Source organism: Anser cygnoides, chromosome Z (genome assembly GCF_040182565.1).
Source record: "Anser cygnoides isolate HZ-2024a breed goose chromosome Z, Taihu_goose_T2T_genome, whole genome shotgun sequence".
Classification (NCBI taxonomy): domain Eukaryota; kingdom Metazoa; phylum Chordata; class Aves; order Anseriformes; family Anatidae; genus Anser; species Anser cygnoides.
The window spans coordinates 41,445,565-41,469,770 of NC_089912.1; the positions used below are offsets into that span (position 1 = coordinate 41,445,565).

The 24,206-nt window shown below is 38.6% G+C and overlaps 1 protein-coding gene across 11 annotated transcripts in view; it reads right to left on the reverse strand.

Moving 5' to 3' along the window:
• AOPEP (aminopeptidase O (putative)) overlaps positions 1 to 24,206 on the reverse strand; it is a 200,085-nt gene that overhangs the window by 36,097 nt on the left and 139,782 nt on the right. The window contains exon 14 of one of the 11 annotated variants that reach the window (XR_007169593.2): positions 11,467 to 11,577. The exons of the other annotated variants lie outside the window; for them this stretch is intronic. The gene's annotated coding sequence lies outside the window, so the exon portion shown is untranslated. The remainder of the gene's footprint in view (positions 1 to 11,466; positions 11,578 to 24,206) is intronic. 11 annotated transcript variants of the gene reach the window in all.

Below are 24,206 nucleotides of genomic sequence, written 5' to 3' on the forward strand. Positions count from 1 at the left end.
GAGAAATGATTCAATTTATTGCCACCCATTTCCATACTATTTCGCACACCACAAAACAATCTAGCAGGTGCAAAGCACAGGGCTCCCCTGGATTCCCTTCCGGACAGCTTCTGCTCCACAAAGCTCGGGCTATTTCATGCAGACCTGGACAAGCTGTTCTGGGGGACAGCCCGACTTCCTGACAAGCAGGTGTTGAGCAAATCACTGCAATCAGTCGTGCAGGGACCCACTCTCCACAAAACAGCTTTTAGTTATTTGTGTATCGGTAAGGCTGCATGCTGTTTAACTTCTTCAGCAGAGGAGGGAGGGGGGAAAAAATATTGATCTCAAGGAAGGGTATATGGAAAATTCGCTGACCTATGGCATCATTCCATACTCCTATCGCAAGGAAAACACCCATGACTTCAGTGGAATATTTAGTTGTGTAAGGAGTGCAAGGCTGGCACTTCATCACTGGACTTGTGTACTAACATGAAAACAGTCAAAATAAACAGATAATACCAGGGAGCAGTGGGTTGCTGGTGCAGTGGCTGGGCATTATTTATAAACTAATGGCTGAATAACCACTCAGTTAAGTACAGTGCTTCAACAGTAATTCATAATCTTATCTACTAATGGAAATAGTTGACTGAACCGTTGGCTTTAGGGAGCACCTAAAATGCTGACAGAATGAAGTTATTTGTTTAAACAATGTAATCCCACGTTTAATTTAAGAAATTGCTTAGTAACACGTTCACTTAAACCTAATTTAAGTTATGGATGTTTCTGGACACTGAAATGCAACCTAATACACATTTCAAAGAAAGTATCTACTCAGTACATATCTTGCTGTTAAGCAAAGGCAAGTGCCCGCTCCATCATCTCTCTCCAGCTAGCAAAATCAAGCTTGAAGTCTCTTTTCAGATATGTATATGCTGATTTGGCTGAAACAGACCCGAAGTTTCCCTTACAAACTTAAATCCTCAGCTGTTCATAACTTAATTATAAAAATTGCCTTGAGCAAAAAATTTGGCATTAAAGTTCTCAGCCTATAAGAGATTTAAAAGAGATTACTTCCACTATTAATATTGCAAATAAAGTGTCCATGACAGTTTATTGATTTAAGACAAGTATCTATAACTGAATTCCTACCTTTTAGAAAAGAAAACTGAAAAATTGATAGATTTGCAAAAGCAACTAGACTAATCATGTTAATCAATGAAATTAGGACATCTATGGCAACAAACACCTAATAACTTTGGCTACTTTGACTACATTTTTCCACTGGCAAATTTAACCCTTCACAGCTCCATCTTAAATAACATATAAGAAATGTTTCTCAAAGTATATCACTTTTTTGTTTCTTTTAAGGCAGACAGTAGAGATTTACGTTTCTTCCCCCCATGTTTATAAGTAGTCCCCTGGAGTCTCTTTCAAAATCCCATCCACATAATCACCTACCCCCAAAAAAACACAAGACAAAGGCAGCTTATGGGCACAGCCCTGCAAACACGTATGTGTAATTAACTTTGCGTGCACAAGAACCTCCATTGAAAAAAACAGCAGCATACACATGCGAAGAAGTCTACAGGATCAGGCCCTCTTATATGTCACTTTTGAAAGGACATTATGGGATTTAACAAACAAATAGCAAAGTCATGCTTTAGAATTTTACAGCAGCAATACATTCACTTTTTTTTTTTTGAAGAGGCTCAGAATACTAGGAGTCTATATTATATTATAATATATTACATAGATCGACAGAGTAATTCCTTTTAAATACTGTTTACCCTCCGTAAAATCTAATGAACTCACTAATTTTCGTAAAACTTTCAGAGACCATTCAGTTTTCCATACTGAAATAAACACAATATATTTTTGGAAATTTAATACTCCTTTATTACTACGCCCTAAGCCCCCCACCCCACCAGTTTTTAAACACAAATGTGTTCACTACAACAATATGCCAGGCTTTAAAGCCATTTCTGCAGACCACCAAATTCAGCCTGGGCAGCTGCCGCAGCACTGACTTTCGGATGTATTTATACCCACAAGCCTTAGAAAGCTGTGAGCCAAAAGCACCCCACACCTCTGGAAATTAAGGACATCACAATCGTAATGTACACATTATAATTGCCCAAGCAAACCAGGCAGTGTACACTGAGATCTGCTTCTCTTCTCTTTTTCTGGCAATCTCACAGTTATTTCACCACAGGCTGCTAGGAGGGCGAAATCCTGCACACAATCAGCTTAGCTATGAATCAGTATATGTCTTAATTTTGCCAGTTTTCTTTGTCTAAATTCCCAAGAAGCTGAAAGATTCACTTTAAAGAAGGAAAAACATGTTAAACTTAGCCGTAGATCTCATCACCAAAAAAAAAACCAAAAAAAAATCTTGAAAAAACATCTGAACAGACATAGGAAGCTGATAACATGGGTGTGTATATATATACACACACACATATATACATGCATATACATACTTGTAAACTATTCCTGAAGAAGTTGCCTGTATTTCATTTACCTCGAAAGTGACAGAATAGATATTAACCGTGCTGCAAACTCCCAGTTTGGCACTAGCAGGTAAAACAGTCTCAGCTGAGTGTTGCTGTTCTAGTATTACGATCGAACCCTGCAACAGGCAGCAATATCCTTACATAAACACCACTAAAGCAAGTGATTAGTGATAAATCTAAGTTCTTAAACACTGCTAAATGCAAATGGGCAACAGAGGCAAGAAGGTGATATGAAAGGAAGCTCACCAAGATTCAAAACAAGTGCCATAACCAGCAACAGCTGAATTACTCCAAGAACTGTTAAGGCACATGACAAAAGAAATGCGGTGCTATTGTGAAAAAGCTGAAATACAAGGTTATACTTACTGAAAATGCAATTTCAGTTCCAATCAGTTGGCCAGAGCACAGAGTCCTTTAACCTGACTATACCTTTACTGTGGTGCCTCTATAATATTTGTCTTCTCTTCAGACTAAATACACAAGCTCTTCTTCTTAGTCTAAATCCAATCACAAACCAGTCTTGGACATGCTCCACCCTTGCAATTACATATTGCTTTTGGTGATCATATTCCACCTCTTTCCCTCCTCCTTTTCCATACTGTATTGCTTTTTATTCAATGCTCTTCTGGGAGCATTCTCTGTCATCTAATAATCACAGTAATTAGAAATTAAATTTAAGTTTTGGCATTTAAACGACATGAAACCAGTTTTGACTAATCTTACAATTCCACAGGCAGTAGTAACATAAAAGTAAAGCCCTTTTTCATCTGCCCCTAAACGTACATGAATTTATAAAAGACAAAAACAGAACAAGAAATGTTATCCTACTGCTTTCTGCAGTAAGATGAGTGTCTACTCTCGTGAATAAGAACTCTATTAATCTTAAGTGCCAGTACACTGACTTTAAGGAAATATAAGAAATGAACATATCCTTTTTCTTTAATAGCTGAAATATTATATAGGTACACTGATACTTGCCGAGGGCAGCACGTATTTCTTAATCTTCAGGACAACTGCACCTTATTTTGTGTGCGATTTTAATATAAATGAAAATAATAGAAGTAAAAAGTAACAGTCTGTGTAAACTGGAACCGTAGTTCCTGTTTATCAGGAATACTATATAATTAGTATGCTTACAGTAAAATCGTAAGTGCTGGTCTGTATGATTTCACAACAACAATCTCAGTTTATAGGGTTCTGCCTGGAGCACACAAATAAAGCAAGGGCATTCAAACAGGTCCTTATCATTAACATAGCCCGTGTACATGAGCTGCCTTTCCATTCATTATGCATTATCCTTCCATACTAACCTTCATTGTCAAAAAATAGTCTGTCCAAATGTGTCACAATGCTGACTAGTTTTGAATATATCTGCATGGAGTGAAACAACAGGGATCCACACCTTTTTGAGATGTGTCTCAAGAGAAAGAACAGGAAAGTGATTACAAAGACTTGCTGCGATATAATAGCATGTATATTTTTTGCCTGAGTTCTATAGAGTGAAGAGGACTATTTTTCTCTGGAAAATGTGTTTTTTTTTTCAGTCCCCATGGGATTCTTGGCTGTACAATTTGAACTGAGCTCCCCACCATAGATTTGAAAAGTAAAGCAGGGAAAACAAACAAACAACAACAAAAAAAACACAGTCGTGAATGGCTTTCTCAGCATTTGCATAGCTAAATTTGTATCACCAACGTAATTACAGTTTGCCTGAATCCAGAACGTTAATGACTTACTTAGCAACCTTGCAAAGGACAACATTTGCTGCATATAATACGGAAACCAAAATAAGGGCCCCCCAACATATACAATACCCCCTTCCGTGTCTGTCTGTCTCCCCCCCCCCCCCCCCATTCAGGTTTCCAATTCCAGCAGCATGTGCTCTCTGTATAGGCCAGCAGCACTGTGATGATGCAGATATGCATGATATATCATAGCACAGTTCTAAATTGTGGGGGCAAACAGCAAGAGGGATTAGTTTAATCTAGATTCTGGATTTGTAAAACTGCAAAAGACAGAACGGAAAGCTGTCAGGTCTGGCTGCTGAGACCTCAAAATCATGGGAAAATATACTGCTGGCTTTTAGCCAATTATTTCTTGAATGCCTCTCCCCCTTTCCACTTATACCTGCTACTGTTTAGTGCAGTAAATCAAATACTACTGTCTATTTTTTAAAAATAGGTTGCAGGTTATCCTTAATAGAAAAATGTGAGCTCTATTACAGAAGCATCCTTCTTTTTCTTTTTTACTTAGATACACATTTTTTCCAATTCCTTGTCATTGGATTTTCCTTTATTTTTGGAATGTTTACTTAATGTCTGACATCCTACTGTTTCCTCTGAACAGTCAGTTTCTCCAATGTTTTTTGTTTTGTTTTGTTTTTTAAATTACTCACGCAGCAACAGGGGAGAGAAAAAAAAATCTAAAAACCCTCCGCAGGAAACTGGATTATAAAACCACAAAAACTAACAGAGTGACAAAGTAGGGGGAGACCTTACATATTTTTAACTAGTATTCTGAAGCTGACTGGATTTCAAGTTGAGAGTTTAAAAAACAAAACGGAAAATGAACAATGCTGATTTTGAAACATATTTTGCTTGATCAAAAGAGAAGGCTTTGGCAGGGAATTTAGAGGAACAAAGAAGCATGCTTGTTTTATGAAATTCAACAGAAGGCACGAAAACGCTTCAAAAAAAAAATCCATTGATAGGATGACATTTTCTTCCCACAGAGACTTTACACATTCCACCCTTTCACCACTTTCCAAAGCCCCCATATTTTTTCCAGTATTTCAATATAACTGAAGTTGAAACTCTCCCTTGCTTCTCATTTTCTGTTTTTGACACTTGATTAGGAAAAATTAGACCGTGCGCCTCCCGAAGGAGGCCCTCGCCCGAAGGCAGCCTGCGGTGGGGAGAAGCACCCCCAGACACCACAGCACAGGCCGCAGGCCCCAAGTGCCTCCTGGCACTCCAGCCTCAGGAAATATTCCTGCTGCATTTCCAAAACTCATCTGCACGCTACTTCTGTGCCATTCTCCTAAGCTGGGTTTAACTGCTTCCGATGGTACAGTCTGCGCAAAGGGAGACGGCAAAACAAACCTGGAAATCAGAAAACGCTACGCTTCTTCAACTTGTCGCTATTTGTGACTGAACCAAGTTCAGTAATGCACAATTCAAGGTGGACTAATCATGCACTGCATGGTTCCTCTCAGCAGCTACAGACGGATTTCATCAGTCCAGCTGTATTTTGCTGTTACTCTGCAAATACAGTTTTCTGTGACTCGAAGATACATTTTCATTTCCAAGTGTAATACATAGAAAATATATAAATCATTAAATAACTATAAACAGAATAAAAAATTGTTGGATTTTATGCAATTAGTATGCAATTACAATGAAAAGCTAGATACTTCTATTTCTCATGCAAAGTATTTTCAGTACTCCTCAATAAATTTATACTTGAAACAGTGCTCAAATCTGTGCTCAAAGTACCTTATTATGAAAGAAAGATAGAAGTAGGCTTGACACAAGCTGAATTACTGTTCAATGAAAACTTTAAAAAAAAAAAAACAACAACAACAAAACGAACAAAAAACCTACCCTGCAACCAAACCCAGAAGGAAGGTTAAGGATAGAAACAACAGCCTCAAATCAAGGATCTATATTTTTCTACATTAAGTTTTATTTTAATTTTCCAGCTATATTAACTTATTACATGAAAGTTCATAATTAGATTATAAACCATGCACTTTGTTAAACATATTACGTAAATACTAAAGACACTTTATTTTAGCACAAAAGAGCTTGGCCATGTATTTGAACTAGTTGCATGTTCCTGATCCACTGCTGCTGTGAAAAAAATCCTACTGTGAATACCTATAGGCCAATTTTCCCAAATTATACAACTATATTGCAAAACTACTCTGAAACACTTTTAAAAATACAGATTTCATCATAACATGAACGGGACGAGAAGCAAAGTCACCGCTCAGATAAATATTATGTACACTTTTTGCCCATTTTTGTCTTCATCACAACTTGCAGTAAGACTGCTTTTCAAGGCAAATCAGGTAGTCGTGGTGTAAAGCGATGATATAGTTTTGCACTACTTTTCCAACTGGTGTACATAATATGCCACTACTGGGGAAAAAATACCATTATTGGGAAAAAAAATTCATCTCATATATGCCCTACAAGAACAAGCAAGACAATGTAATACCAACTTTAAAACATAATACCATATGAATGCTGATGGAACAGATTTGACTGAACTGACAGCACTGACTTAAGACTAAAATCTTTTGAAGAGAACTGTACAGTAACAACATTATAAAAACCAAAACGCTGAGACAGAGAGAGATTTCTGTCAATTTTATGAGAGATACAAGTTTGGGTAGTGGACGTCAATGTCACTATTTTTCGCAATGCTACATGGGCTATCTACTGCGTAAAAGGAGACTCGCATGCACTTTTTAGAAACTATGGCATTTTAGCTGCAACTGTTTTGCATCAGATTTATACATTAAACGTTTATGACATAACAAACCTGATTTTGCAGCAGTACTTGTTGAGACAAAATTCCCATAGATTTCAATAAAACTCATCTGCATAAGGATTGTAGGGTGGGGCACACAGTACCTCTGAGTAATTGTTTTAACATACACATACTATGATCATGTAAATTTATTTTGTCATTTTATGTTCTTTGCTTAGCCTTAAACTTTCAGAGCAAAGCTGAAACATGTAAGCATTAAAGAGCATAACATAAAGTGCTGCAGGCGACAACCTTGCTCAAATCTAAGAGAGATTGAAGTTAACGCATAACATACACCTAACCACCTTGTTCACAACATTTATTATTGAAGACATATGCACACTGTGTCAATTCTTATTTATTGATATCATATACACCGATACAGGTCAAATCAATTTAATATAAGAAAAAAGGGTTCAAAATAATATATGTGCTGAGCAGTAAAGAATTATAACCTACACACATAAAACTATGAAATTCAGTGAAGGAGCAGGAGTATTTTGCAAGCCATATCACAGAAATATTTTATAAAGCATCAAGAGTACCAAGAAGCTTCTATAGAATCTAAACCAAGAAAGCACGTTAGAAGTATTGTATTAAAAAGACATTTTCTGACATACACTTTAGTCACAGGAGATATGCCCAAAAACTTGATCTAGGAAGTTGGTTTCGGACGATCAGCACTAAATACTTTATAAAAATGATTGTGGCTATGTATGCAAAGAAACGAATGCTAAGTCTTGGCTTTTGCAACTGAAAGCAGCCAGATTTTTGTGAGGAAACAGTGAAAACAGGAACTGTGAAAGGTCCTGGGTGGAATGTTTACAATTTACATGTCAGCTACAAAACCAAAATGTAATGTATTATCATAATAATTCATTGCATGAAAAATTTACTTTATTTTTAATTTACACACATACTGTGGGGCCCATCCTGCCACATTTACACAGTCATATTTCCAATATTTTTGCTTGTACAGCAATGGCAAGATGGCATCTTTTTATCCTATTTTTCTATCATTCCTTATTAGAATTAGCTAAATCAGACTTAGATGTTCACAAGCCACTTGTAAACTGTGGGAATCCTGGCTTCTGAGCTACAGGAAGCATGTACACAGTGTCTATGTTCCTCCAACTTTATACAAGGATGAGTGTACTTTTGGCATATGCTCCTTGTGAAATAAAGGTTTACCAAGTGGAAGAGAGAGGCTTAAACATTTACAGTGGAGCTTAAATACTCTTTTCTACATAAACTTCCTGTCTGTAGAATTGCCACGTTAAAAGCAAGAGAAGGTACATAGACAAAATTAGCTTAGCTGCCTTAGTTTAGATCCCACTGAAAAAGGCATCTGTGTCATAAAAGCTGCCCTCACAACCGGCAACCCTGATGGACATCAGGGCTGAATGAGTGTGGAAATTGAATTACACCCTCTCTCCCTGTAGGTGGTCCCTACAGATCAGCCTACCAGGGAAAGAGCGTCAGAAGTCAGCGCTGCTCCTGTGCGTGATGCATCTGCTCTGTGGGCGCAATCTTTCAGACTGATGCTTGCTCAGTATGACACTATTCAAGAGAGCTAAATACTATTTAAAAAATCTCTCTTTGAAACAGTAATTTAAGATAAATGTCTATTTGCAATAGACATTTGCAATAGGAACTCCCATTGAAGGCTCCTGCTAATGCGATTTAAGCATGATTTTGTTTCCACTCAGGAAGCTTAAATTAATTTAGCTGTTCCTGAACACTGTTACAGAAAAACGAAGTATTCAGTGGCTCACAACTACAGTTCACAGTTCAACAGCCACATTTACTACACAGTCAGGTTATGCTGAAAATTTGTTTGCTTTAGCTACCATTACACAAGGGATTTATGCTATTACAGTTATCCATTACATTCAGTTTTTAGATTTGCACAGATTGCCTAGAGACTGAAAAACAGAAGAATTCAGATCCTCATGCATGCTAAATTACCAGCTGTGAGAAAATCTTTGGCATATTCCCCATGCTGATGAGACTTTGTCTGCAATGCAACCCAACATTAAGAAGCTGGACATGATTTGAGTTCTCACTGTCTTGTTCTATAGTAAATGCTACTACTATTAAAATTCAGTAAACTTTCAGTCCAAGAGTACCCTTCAATTAAAAAAAATATATATGTTGTTGCTTGTTCATCTGCTGCATGGAAGATGACATTGTAATGAGTAATGATGAGCATGGCAAAAACTATAATAAAAAATTCGAAACAGGTGATAGTGTATTAAGCACAAAATGAAGCCTCTCATTGTTTTTCAGAGACTTGCTAAATAGCTTTTAAATGAAGGCTGTTCGTACATTCAAGACTTTCATAATTACACAGAGAATTACATCAAGTTAATCTGAAACAAACAAACAAACAAACAAACAAGACTCTCTTCAAAGATTCCTTTAAAGACTCCAGGAATTTTCTTCCACTGCCTCTTTCAAAATGAAAGGTAAGTAATGACAACCAAATTGAGACAAGACATTAAGACTGCCACAATCACCGTTCAACTAGATGTCTAACTATATGAAGAACTCAATTCAGAAGGTCAGGTCTGTTTCTCTTCGTATGCCACCCCTGCTTTGCTAGCACAATACAAGGGCATGCTTTGTCCTTAAGAAAAAAAAATCATGGTATGGCTATCATAGTTGGCTTTTTACTGTTTTAAACAACAACAACTAAACAAACAAACAAGCAAAAAAATAACGTCTAGGTGTTTTCATTCATTACTTCAAAGCAGGAAATGCCTAAGCATGATAACAACTATCAACATCTTAAGCTAAATTGCTTATTATTCCTAGCAGATATGGCAAGACTGCTATCTATGAATGGCAAGTATTGCCCTCTGCCCACTTTTCTTTACGACTTTCTTACTAAAACAAAAATTCAACACACAGTTCAGGAAATATTGTAAGATGAAGCTCACTATACTCCCAGAAATAAAGAAGTAAAGTTTCAGTAAAACCTGACGTCTCCCTGTAAATTACACCTTAACTCCTCTCCCCCCAAAACAAACAGGAAAAGGTACTATTACCTAATGTCTGAAAATCTAGAGAATATATTCATTCATGGAAAATACTTCTGCGAGTGAAATGAACTGAAATTATTTCCTCTGTTTATTATGCTGTAAACAAGATATCCAAGCACCTTTTTAAACCTACCTTTCCTGGAAATAGTACATTCTTTTTTATTTATCAAAGAAAGCAAACTCAGTCTTGGTGCAGATAATCTAATTGGCACTAAAGTACTCTCAACAAGACAGAACCAGGCCCTGTGTTTATATAGAGGCATGCTACAACAGTTTCTACTGTGATTCCCCAACAATTCGTGATCTCCAATTAAGACAACTATCCAAATTCATGCTGCTGAGGCAAAATATCACCTCCTCTACACTTTCAACTGCATTTTTCAAAGAAATAAAGTTATTTGCTAGCGATGCATCCAGAATTCATTAATTGCTAGTCTCAGTATGCAATTTAATCTCATGACAACCACATCATCTTTCAGATCATTCATGTGGCCATGACTGTAAATGCAACATTCATGGCCCGTCTAAAGTGCAGACAAGATCAAAGGAACCATACAAAGGCAGCCCCACCAGGGTGACATTACACACTGTGCCTATGATATTAGGCTATTGCTTTCATGGACACAGCTTTCCCTCAACATCTAAGTTGTATCATGCTCAGTACCACTTGAAGTAAACAGAGGTTTCCTTCTCAGGAAAGTAAGCCATGGTAATTTCAACATCTGCTCAAAGAAAAGCACTGTCTTGTTGGTTTATGTCATGGTAGAAGCATTTGATTTCAAAGACAACAAGCAGAAAACGTTCTGCAAGATGGAAACATATTGTAAAACTTCTTTCCCTGCACTGTATTATTCTGGCACGCTTGAGGGTTTCTGCTTTCAGGAATGCACTTCCAGGAGAGCTGGCGCAGATGCGTGCAGCCCATCTCAGCGCTGACAGCCCGGGAGGGCTCCTTCTCCACCAGGCACAAATCAGGTGCGCTTGGGACAAGGTGTCAGTTCTAAGGGTAAGTTTAAAGCCAAAGCTAAAGGACAGTGGATCACAGCAGAAACGAACACCTGTCTTGCTCCTCCCTGCCCTGACAGCCACACCAGTAGGCTGTAAGAGCTCACTGAGCCCGCTAAAATGTGGGTTGGCAGCAAACAGCCAAGCAAGCGTAGGTAGCAAGGACACCCATCTCCCAAAGGACCATGTAAGGCTGAAACTTATTTAGTGCTGTACTTGAAACTTCAAGCTCTGCACTACAACCAAAGTTAAGAGGTCTACATAATAAAGGAATAATCACTGTGCTGCAGGTTAAGAGCAGCATGTATCTGTATGGTTTTAGATAATCAGATCCTTAGTGTGCTCTCATAGGAGAAAATAGTGTGGTGTGGGAGGAAATTACTTACCTAGGAATTATATTTAATATTTGCCCATTTTGTGGCTGGGATCCCAGGGCCTCTGCATCTCCTGGATGGCTCAGTGACCTCCCTGTTCTAGCTCCCTGTTGTTCCCACATGCTATTCAACAAAAATAGAAAGCAAAGTCAGCATGGTAAGGCCACACTGACTTGCTGAAAATGTTTCAGAAATACCTCTTTTTGGATTAGTTTTATGACTGCAATGCTCATATGAGTCAGCAGTCAGACAAGTAGGTATTAATTTAGCAACCTAGTTATTCCAGAGCGTATGAAACAAAGCTCCCCTTTCTGTTTGCTCAGGCTCAGATGCCCTTCCTGTTACTGCTGTACTGTGCCTGTATGAGATGCAATTATACAGCACACAGTTACAGCAAGCTCTGTAAAAAGTGGCCATGCCCTTCCACAGGCATTTCATGCTTCCACTGAGCATGGATGCTCAAGTTTTTATATTATGTCTGTGTGAAGAGAACAGAAAAAGCTACAATGGTATCATTCAAATTATAAGCTATACCTCCTGTCAAATAGAAGCGATAAATACCCACATTATGGATTCTATGCTCTCAAAACATGTCATTTTTATCAAAAATATATTTATGGGATTTATGTTCAGAAACACAGTGATGTCTCCCAGTATGATCAACAGCAGTCAACAGCACAGAATTGTGTTCCACATATACTGGCACGCTACAACAGTTATTTAGCGAACAAAACCCAGCCCTGAAATCCTGGAAAGAAACCTGAAATCCGAAGAGAAGAACATCTATGGCGTTCATTTATTTTACAATGCCCGAAGAATAGTCTTAACCAAAGTACTAGAAGTTATTACCTACTTTTAATGAAATGCATATGACAGTGAAACCAATGATATTTGTTTCAACCTTTGCAACAGAAATTTACTCTTTAGTATAGACGTCTCAAAACTACTGAGAAACATTTTTTTTTTTCAGGAAATTCCACGCCTCACAGCTTGAAAAGGCTGCGCTTTCATGTATTATTTGATGACAACAACCCCAAGAATTTAAAATATAAAGCTGAAAAATATGTGCAAATAAGGAGAAAAACGAGTTATTTTTAAATGCTCAGGAACATTTCTCCAAAACTTGATCTATTTCCAGTTTGCCTCCTGACCTCGGGATGGACTCAGAAGACTTTGGAGAAAATTGAGAGAGAAACAAAGTGACCCTATAAAGTATGGAGAACACAACATTGTCCCCCCTTTACTTCTCCTTAAATAAACTCTGGTTGCAAACCAGAATCATGATTTTTAATACCCCTTAAAAGTGGCCGGAAATGGATAGATTGTAGCCTCATGATTACATGGTGGGAGGAGAGGCAAAGAAACACTGCGAGCTATTAACTCTGCCAATAAAACTTCGAAGCCATAGAAACCTTATAATTCTTCCTAAACCCTGTTTTGTCATTCAGTTGCTAACAGCAACTATTATTTGTTTGAATCAGCAATAAAGAAACGGGACGCTGGCCCTTTGCGACTGGCACTGTGACACAAAATAATACAAACGCGATGTATATTTACTAGCCTAAATACATATAAGAGAACGGCATTATCCCCTCATTTCACGTGACACCGCAGCCGTCTCCTGGCAGGAGACTTTTCCATACCGTGAGGCCAACACAGACACACGGCGAGGTGCACCTTTCAGTCACATTGCTACCTCGCAGCGAAAACCATGCAGCCAGAGCTGCATGCACGGAGCTGCTGAGGCCCAGCTCCATTGCAGCATCTGCTATAAATACTGTCTCCTTGCCTCCTAAAAACAGTCACAGTTCACGGCCTGTGACTGTAACGGCCAGTTTCATATAAATATGAGTTTCCATGAAGGCAAGTGAAACACAGCAGAACTTCATTTTGATGTGTTATTTACGAGATACATAAAGGACAGAGAGTTTAGGAAAACAAAAGAAGAACTTCAAATTATTTAAAGTAAACAATTCACATCCTCCCACAATAGAGAACTAATATGTTTGAAAGCTGATAAACACGTTCCTCTGCTCTCCATTTTAGAGTAAAACAAAGTGTCAGTACCCAAAGTTACCACACTTAACTATCTAGCAAAGCAGAAGGCCCTCATGACAACTTTTCAGTTTTAAAGCAAAACAGTGCTCAAACGTGGTGACTCAGATAAGGTAGCATACTTACAGCACAAGAATCAGGAAGTGCTGAGTTGATTCCAATTTTAGACTTTTCACTAGAGTAAGAAGATTGATGTCCAAAGTAAACCACACTCTCTTCTCATATTCCCCACATCACTCTTCCAACAGGACACAGCAGAGAAAGTAACAAGGAACAAGACTGTTCTGATCATCACCTCTGTGTAATCAGGACACTGGATTTCGAAAACAGCAAGTTTGTGATGCATTTGCATAATGGGGTCAAGCATCCAAGATGTTCACTTAAAGGCATCACAGAACAATGAGATGGTAATTTCTAGAGTCAACCTGAAATGAAACAGCCACTCCAGATGCAAAATTGCAGATGGAGATTGGCATTTGTCCTAGGTCACCTCTTTTCATGAGATACAATTTCAGGTGCAACACCCACACCCATCAAATCCAAAACAATATTTTCAAGCAGAAAGCCATTTTACAAAATTTCCATTTACCTATAGCCAGAACTGTCATATGTAAACACTTTACAATGACAGTTACATAGGATGAAGAACTGATTCAGTTGGCATCCTCAGGTTCCAACAGGATCAACTTCAGCACAAAAAAAAAAAGCCTTCATTAATAGAGTACAATGGATCAGGAACACCCTGGTGGTTTCCCATCAACCCTCTGAAAGACATAGAAGAAAAAAATCTTCCCCACCGCCTCCCAAAAAATAATAGAGGGAAAAGAGACTTAACTAAGGAGGTTCTTACATCTGGAGCAAGAAGAACTCCCAAGTATGGAATAATTTATGTAGTATTTATGGAAACTATTTCTCAAAGTCATTGCTGATACTTGGGTCACTGACTTGAAACTTCATTTTGTGTCAATACAATTGAGAAGAACAAAGAAATCATTCAAGAATAGGTCTTCGTGCTTTGACATCAAAACAACTGGAATGTAGAAACACTGCTGAAGAATCAAGCTCCGCACAGGAGGTTTTTCCAGTGCTTAATTCTGAATACACTGGCATTCAAAGCACTCTCCACACCCCTTTTTACAGACATTCCTGATGCAAAAAGAGATTTGAAATACACACTAACCAAACCATAACATATTACATAGGGGAAAGAAACAGCCATAGAACACTGCAAGTAGTATGGCAGTGTTTGGCCTATGAGGCAAAGCAACAAAAGTATGCCTTGTCATGGCAGAAATGTACCTGAAAAACAGAGTGAATTAAAATCACCTGCTGATCAGCCATTGATCAAAACTGAACCTACTGCTTATCACAAATCCCATCAATCACAACAACCCATGCACTATGATATTAGCATCAGAAGTGCATTACTAAACGTAGTGTAACAACTGACTTTGGGGGAAAAAAAAAGAAAAAGGTTGAAATAAGAAAATATTGTGTCTTACTACTTGTTTAGCAAATAAGACAAGCCTTCACCCAGAATTTCACTTCCAAACAAATCACAGAATCATAGAATGGTTTTAATTGGAATGGACCTTAAAAATCATCTAGTTCCAAACCCCCTGCTCTGGGGGGGCAAAACGTAACATTTCTTTCTGCTTCCAGGTTTCTTTTTGGTTTCTGGCTTCCCAGGGGAACCAGCTGATAAAAAGAACAGGGCCAGGGGTGATTGATACAGTGCTGCTGCCGTGAACCCACACCTAAACATGGGAAACATGGGTTCTACCAAATCCTGTCCAAGAGGTCAAGAGCTTGTATCATGCACCCCTCTACAGAATGTCCCCAGAACACGCAATTTGGTACCATGGGCACATCCCTTGACAGTGCTAGACCACTGCTTTGTGTTAGCTAAGGCATTCACAGAGCCCAAATGACAGCTGCCATCTCATCCTGTTGGAAGCCACCAGCCTACTGGATCAAAATATCATTTATTTCTGTCAGTTTTCCCACTCTATCATTTTCCCATGTGCCTTACTCTCTCCATTCAATTCTGCCTAAAATTGCAAGCCCTAAAACAAGTTATTCAGCAGAAGTTTTGGCATTTTTCCCACAGGTTTCTGCTCTAAGCTAGCCTGCACAGAACATATGCTGACCATATTCTATCACAGCAACAACATACTGCTTCTCTCAATTCCTCCCGCCCCCTGCATGAATTAGGTAGAGTTCTGTGTCCCAGTGTAAAGGGGGGGCATTGTTGGCACGTTTAACACGTGCCATGGTGATGCCATTCTGCTATGCACGTGCCAAATTCCATCACAGAGATGGCTGAGCGTCAAATCACTGTTGAAGAGACGTCTGAAACTCATTTTTCTTCTTGACTTCAAAGACACTGAGATCTTGCAACTGGACTGTGAAGTTTCAGTACACAACTAAAGCACTGCTTTAGGGTAAAATAAAGAGTTATTGTTGTCTAAATGCATCAGTTAACCTTCAGACCACAATACAAACAGTCTCCTTAGTCAGATTCTGGATCCTTATACAAATCAAATAAAGAGTTAGTTTAGATGTCAAAAAAGCTGCCAGAGAAGTCAAAGAATTGTGAAAGGAACTAAAAATAACAGTGACTGTATTTTGCAGGAGGGATAAAGGGATAATGACAAGACCATGCAACTTCTAAGTACCACAATTTATTTCAAGATAGTACAAGTCTGAGCTTAAGAAATGGTGTGAACATTGAGTATATTTAAATATTTACCTGTCTTCCCAAAATCATCTGTATTAAAATGTTCAGGGCTGGACTTTAGTTCCTCCCAGTTCTCCTATTGCCTCCACTGCTGAAATCAATGCTCCTTGGAAAACAGGTACAGCAGACACTTTCTCAAGTGCTATTAATAAACCAATGGACATCTGTATTTTCTGCCTTCTCTTCCTTCTTAGGAAATCACCATCTCACAGTGGAAAATTTTATGCTAGTACTCTATAGGCTCAATTCTACATTGCCTTCAGCTCCTACCAAAGTGAGAATTAAGAACACTGCACAGATGCTCAGTATGGGAAAGTTTTTATATTACCTGAGGAAGAAAAAGGAGAAGCGTTGACATTGCTGCTACTGTTGTTGGGCTGAGCACTATTAGGCAGTACACATTTGTAATACTGGGTGTAAATATGGTATCAATGCTAAAACAACATGCTCAAGACCTAATGAACTGAACTCACTGTAACAAGGTATGCATCATGAAAAATCTTGACAGGCAATGCAACATTTCATTTTTCATGCTGAAACTTTTCAGAAAAGGAAAAAGGACTATATCAACATCACCTATTCTAAAATCTGTATTTTGAGTGAAATGGTTTCATATTGAAATTACAAAAATTCACAAATGTTAGATTCCTTCATACCAGACAAATCATCAAGGAAAAAAAAATCAAGTCTGATCCATACAAATTTTCAGCACTGCTCAGCAAAGCAGAGTTAAGAAAAGCACCAAGTTCTCAACAGCAAACACACTGGCACAGTCTCACTTTTAAAATTACAAGTTAGTATCTGATCGTAGGATTAAAAAACACCAAATGGAAAGCTATTTCCTGTATTCTGCATTTTAACAACAGTCCTCTCAGCTATGCCAGGCTTGTCTTACAAGTCACTCCAGAGATCAAACTCTATCCTTAGGACAGTGACATAATCAAATTAATCAGCATATATCAATTTATTTAAAAATTTAGGTTCAAGCTTGTTTTTCATTGATGTATTTTAATTTCAGAGGCTGTTAGGTTATTACACATTATTCTTCCTGACATGGAAAACATGGCCAAACTACACTGTCAAAGCTGGAAAACCTTCCAAAGCATGATGTATTGTACCACTATGCGTAATGGTTCTGCAGAACATATGAAACTACTCTGCACAACAGCACCAAGGATTACTAATGTTCTCCCCGTACTCCTGCAGAAGCACTGCATTCCATCATTTGCAAGAAAAGAAGTCATCTATAGTCTCCTTTTTTCACAGATTTTAGAACATCGAGCCTCGTCTTTGAAGGATTTGCCTTCATCATCTGGAAGGCACTTGATGCTGTACACTGGGTAGAAAATAAGAACAACAAAGATCACCATCACTGCACGACCTCTTGGCCTGCAAAGCAATAAAACATACTGCACTTGGGATCTCCCAGCTGACAGAACTACAGGGTGCTCCTGCAATGAATGTAAGGAGTGATTTAAAGAGGTCGTTCTTTACATTTTATTATGAGGCAGAAGGATATTAGAACAGCTCTCCCACCCAGCTGAGAAAGAGAGGTGCAGAGATGAAAAAGGAAAAGAGAGAACAAAAGAGAAAGAGCAACAGAGGGACAAACCAACAGAGGGCCAGATGGTGACTGCAAATCCCAAATCTTTAACTCCTCAGTGCCTATCAGATCCCAAAGAACAAATGGATTGGCTAAGATGAACAGGCATAACACCTTTTGCTCATTTTTGTTCTCTGTGATTAGCTTAATGAAAGTAATGGTGCACACCATGGAAAAACACAAGGAAGGTTTGGAGAAGCTAATCAGGTGACTTCTCTCTCCATTTCTGTAAGGAAACTTGGAAGGAACATGCATACTCATGGAAAGAGCAACCTGTAAGCTCTGACAAATTCTGAAAGATTTCTAACACAGAAAATACTGGCAAAAAAAAATAAAAAAATGGAAGGATCTCAACCAATTTAATTGGCCATTGATTCACTCCTCCTGACAGCTGCAACAGTCCATGACAGAGAAAGATGGACATCTTCAAAATTAATCTTAAAAACTTTCACAGGTTTGATGCATGCTAGCATGCACGACCCGCACACACGACCCGCATGTATTTACGTGCAGCAAAATATTTAGAAAGAAACAGTATTTGCTTCCGCAACAACACGAGGCCTGAGAAAGAAGCAAATCATCACAAGAAAAATTCTGGAACAGAGTTAATACAATTAACAAGTGCGAGAATGAAGATTTTCCTGCCCTCTAATGTTGTTCACAACATCAAAAAGAATCTGTTCCTCAGGCCACTTTCATGTCAGGTGGAACAAGAAAGACCTGCACACTTGTTCATCCCATGCAGACAGAGACTTCCAGGCTCTTACTGTGATGGGCTCATCACTCTTTTACCCAAAGTCACCAGAAGTGCTAGCTTGTCTCTGTCTCCTTCTCTTTTTTATCATATGCCAAAGTTCATTGCAAGGAAACAGATGACTGGTAAAATTTAGTAAGAGTAATGTGGTAAAAGCCCCGCCTGATCAGGTTTTTCACAAAGAGGAAATTAAGTAAAACAAGCCACACTTGCTACAGCATTTTTTAGCTATACAGCAGCAAACCAGATGAATCAAAAATAAATCAAAAATTAAACGGATTTCTGTTATTTTTATGAAAGTTAAAGGCTTGAATTAATTACCAAAGTATAATTCATCACAACTAATGACACACAAGCAGCACACTTAATTGAATACTGTGAGTTACTAGACTGTGAGACATGTATTGTACCTAAACAAGCTGGGAAGAGATTCCACCTGTGTTTTAAATTAGAGCTTAAGAGAGTCTGAAAAGCACTTCTGTCTGGTTAATAATATCATTCATATTGCAGACTGTGGGAGGGGCCAAGCGGCCTGTCAGTCTAACAGCACGTAGTTTAGTAATGACTAGACAACATGGGTGGACCTCAGCACTGATTCTGCCTAAACGCATCCACATCCAGTATAACTGAACTTTTGTGACAACAAAAGACAAAAACCTCAGGCTTGAATACCATTTTTCCACAACGCCTGAAAGAACACACACCCCCACCCTTCCCTTCCACCATTTACCCTGACTTTTAACATTTTTTTCCACAAAAGAAAGCTATGAAATACACTACTAGAAATTTCTGAATCTCCTTCTATCCTCTCACAAGGTATTTCAACAGTTAGCCCTACATCCTGAGTTACTTCAAAGCCTGGATCAGGATCTAATCACGATCTGACAGGTCTTTACATCTGTCCTGCCATGACGGACCACATTATGTTATCCTACTTGAAGGTATGAAAAAAACAAAAGTATGTGGTCAGGAAGTCTTGGTTCATAAAACATTCTGCAGTGAAAGCTGAGCTGATAATCTTCCCTTATACAAGTTTACATGCTGTAACTGGATAATATTTGAGGAACTGATGCAGTGCAGGCAGAAGCAACAATATGTAATTTTGAATGACCTCTAACACTTTTTTTTTTTAAAGCATTTTGGTTGTGTGTTCATGTACAGCATTTCTGAAAAAGTACCAGAATGTACAGGAACAGAGGGAGAGTGAGTCTTGCAAACTGCAAGACAATGCCAGTAATGTTTGCCCAAGCAGCTCACTCAAAACCAGATGTCTACAGGTCACACACTGGGAACCACAGAAGTGTATATTCTTTATGATACCCAGTGAAATAGAATCATAGATTCATTAAGGTTGGAAAAGACCTCCAAGATTATCTGGCTCATCTGTACAGACATTTACAGCAGCATACTGAGTCATTTGTAGAAAATCTAAGGTGGTTTAGTTTACCTAAAGGCAGTCAGCTCATCAGCATCAAAAGGTGAAACAGATTTGCACATCCTGATTCCTATTTTTGGGTACACCCCTGTCCTATCGCCCCTTTGATGCCACTGTAAAAGAAAGATAAAATTGCAAGAGCATGAGCTTCACTTCAACACAATGAAACATCATGTAACAAAACTATATTGTTCCAGGAGCATCAGATGCAGAGAAGTCCAGGTTTCCCCTGGATTTATGTCTTGTGGCTGACTGTAAATTCATTTTTCAGGTATTTTTAGGGCTTTTACAGAGTGAAACTCCTCCTGTCTAACAAACGACAAGCTGTCTTTCAATGGCATTATTTACTGACTCTTTCCTCTAACTGGCGTCCACTGTATCAGTTGTCTTTGACAACTGTCTTTTTGTCATACCTGATTTAAATAAACCAGATTACAAGAGAAGACATATGGATAAACACATTTACACTGAAATTTGCCCTATGTGAGCATATTTGATGAGAACCACAACTAAAATGATCTCCAATCTTTTTGGAAGGTGAAAGACAATTAAACAGTGCATCACAACACTCTCTAACAGCATCTATTAATACCACTATCATAAAACCAGCCCCTGCAGTTACCAGAAGAATTTCCTGGGAGCTGATCAGCTTTCTTCTCTCCTCTGAAATCAGATGGGAATGTCCTTGAAGCACATATATCATTGTAGGAAACAATTAAGGAAAAGGGCAAAGGGGAAGAAAGAACAACTTATGTAATTTAGACAAAACATTCGGAGTAAGTGACCTTGCGGCTGGCATTGATAGCTATGCAGGGGACTGAGGAATCAACTTTCAAATCTAGCCTCTTGTCTGGTAGTAGTGCTGGGGAAGCATGAGGTAGACTAGCGCCTGGACTATAGCAGAAAGGAGAGAAAAATCTGTACGGCACTAGAATGACTTCTTAAACCAACTGGGACATGAGTCACCAGCTACTCACAGTTCTGCACCTCAGAGAATCTTAAGGCTGACAAATTCAGCCTAAACTGAAAACAGTCAACAATTCCACAGGCTGTAAGATCATGCCTTGAAATCATATATTGTGCATACATGCCATCCTCCCTGGAAAAAAAAAGAATATGGAATGCAGAAAATTATTTGGCAGTTGGTATTCAGCAGCTCAGAAAGACATAATTGCAGTATGCCAAGTAGAATAATAGATATTTGCTGAACTAATGCAAACTTTTGTAAAAACAACAACAAAACTGTTAATAAACAAATGAGATTCTACTAGTTTGGAGAAGAAAAGAATGACTAATTCCAGTGAGCATTACAGTTTTAGGGGAAGTAAGTCCCTTCAGATGAATCTGATTCCCTTCTATAAGAGTGGAGAAAAATATCTAAAAAAACAGGAAAGGCAGATGAGATGGAGGAATTGTTAAGAACGAAAAATGATTTGTCTGAACTGTAATCTCCTTCTTTCACAGACACCCATCAAAAGCTCGCTTAAATAAAGAACAGCATCTTGTGCAGACCACTGAGCAGAAACACTCCTGAAAGCATGTGTATCTGGCACACAGATGTCTGATCTTGCACATTAGCCTAAACCCAGGTTTCTTTTTTCTTTGCAGTTAACTTTTTACTTATCATTTTTCTCCCTTGTTACAGATGTGAAATACTATGTGCTTTTTCTATGAAAGCAAATACTGGCCATATCTATAAAGAACTATGAGAAGTTCAAGTCACTAGACATACCTATTCTTACAGCCATGCCAATATAATGTGGCCCAACAGACTATTCTACCTGGTATTTTATGATAATCTCTCCAAACTGATCTTTCTAATGTTACCATATAACGTGGGTTTTCTGTGCTACAGAATACCCAGAAAATGATGGGTGCAGCCATTCTATCCATACATGCTAAACAGCTTGCAGAACAACTTACACTGCTTACATCTAGCTGCTGTAATTTCTAAAGGCGCAAACAGTGAACCTACAGTGGATTACTGGAATATCTCAATCACCTTCCTGTTTACACAAGTGAATATTCCCGAGAAGGGGGAGAATTAAAAACTAAAACAATAGCTGACGTATTTGTTCCACGACCTTTTAAAACTTAAAATTATTTGTCATGCCATGGCTGAGATACAGCAGCATGAACATCTTAAGTAGGTGAACTAAATCACAAAACTATCAAGCTTTTCTGTAAATTGACTTAGAGCACCATGTCCTATACTATTTTACACCCAGTATAATGCCATTGCGCTCTTTAGGTTACACAGTTTATACCAGTTAACAGTTTCATAAGAGAAAATGTATATAGGGGCATTTGCTTTAAATTAACATAGTTTTATTCCAAGAATACAAGCGGCTTTTCATTAGAGGGAATACCATATTCTAGCTTGCATAAAGCAACTCCTTTAAGTGGATTATAAAACACGGCATCACTGAAGCAAAAAAGGTGACATGGGACTAAACAGACAGTGTTTCACTACCGCAGCTGAGGGATGTACCTGCGCTACCCAAGTCCTCACATTTAAACTCCACACTCAAAAGCAAACTTAAAACCACAAAAAATAATTTAAAGGCCAGATCTGCAAACATTAATCCAGTGACTGTATTTCCACAACAGCAAATGTGCGCACACCTCTCTATCTGAGTTCTTCAATCCTTCCACCTTTCTCACCACTTGGGAAATGACTAGTCCTTCAACTGCGGTATATAGCAATAACAGTGGAGCTACAGGGCACACGAGCATCATGTCTGCAATGAGTTTGGTTAAGGACTGAGACCCTGCAAATAGCACATCACTGTAGAACTATGTGAAATTGGCCCAGTATTACAATGTCCAACCAACAAAAGACAAAAAGTTTGGGCTAAGTAAGCTGCTTTTACTCTTTTATGCACTCTGCTTCACAAACGGCATTGTACAGCCTTGTACTTCCATATACAGACCTCTGATACAAACAAAAATGGAAAGTAAAGTGGAAATGGAAGTAAATGGAAACTTCTGACCCATAAAAACAAATTCTTGAATCTTGAAAGAGATAAGATTTCAATTGTATTAACCCTTTTTTCTTCTTTTCACAGAAGGTCATAAATTAAAAACAAGTATCTACTAACACTTAAGCAGAAAGAATTTAAATCAGACCAAGTGTCCCATTAAGGTATAACCAAGTTACTATCAATCCATCATGGAGGAGTGCCAGTTAACGATGTAGTATATGGAAAGCTACTGTCAGTTAAGAGTATTACAGATCGACAAAAATAGTAGTTGTTGATTTGCATAGCCCCATGAATGTACACACAAAACATACAAAGCTTCAGCTTTGCGAGTTCCAAGAGGCAAGAGGGTAGGGAGGAGAGACAACAGTGATCGTTTAGGACCAGAACCTAGGAAAGAGCACACTTGGCATTTTTTTCTAGTATTTATCTGAAAGTTTCCTCTCCTGAAGTCCTGCAGTTCATCCAATCTGATCAATTCATCAATCTGATCAATTTATACAGTCCCTAGTGATAATGCTGAGACTCAACAAATATTCAAAGACTTCAGGGTCCAGCGTTTTAGCCATTGTTTGCAGTGAAGGGCTGACAAACACTCCATGCTGGCACTGGGCTGACAGAGGGGCCTCTGTAGAAGTACTGTGATTACTTCAAAGCAGAAGGGGCTTGGTGAGCTGGTTACTAATGGTTAGCTCTTGCAGTCTTACAGGTCAGCGGGGAGAAAGTCAGACCCTGACCACCCTCTCCATGTACTCTTGGACACCTAAGTACCTAGCCTCCTGGACTTGATGATTAAGATTCAAACCATCTCAGCTGTGGCATCATCCTGGATATCTCCCTGCACCCTCTAGGAATGTGTCCTGTGCCCCTAGCGTAGCCTCCCAGAAATATCAGTCAGGTTGTCAGTGGAGCTGTGCCCACACCACAGCTGGCGAGGACATCAGGTGGGGAGGAAGGAAGAAAACCCTCTGTGGGTGTTGAGCAGATTTGATGTAGACCAACCCACCCTTTTGGAATTAAGCCCACATCTCCTCTTGTCACAGACCCAAACATGCGTACATTCTTACTCAAGCCTACTTACTTTGCTGAAGTGTAGATGGCAGAGGAACAAACATTATTTCTGCAGAGGACTACACAAGGATTTGCAGGGATTTAAACAAGAGATGGGATTAATTATAACTTCC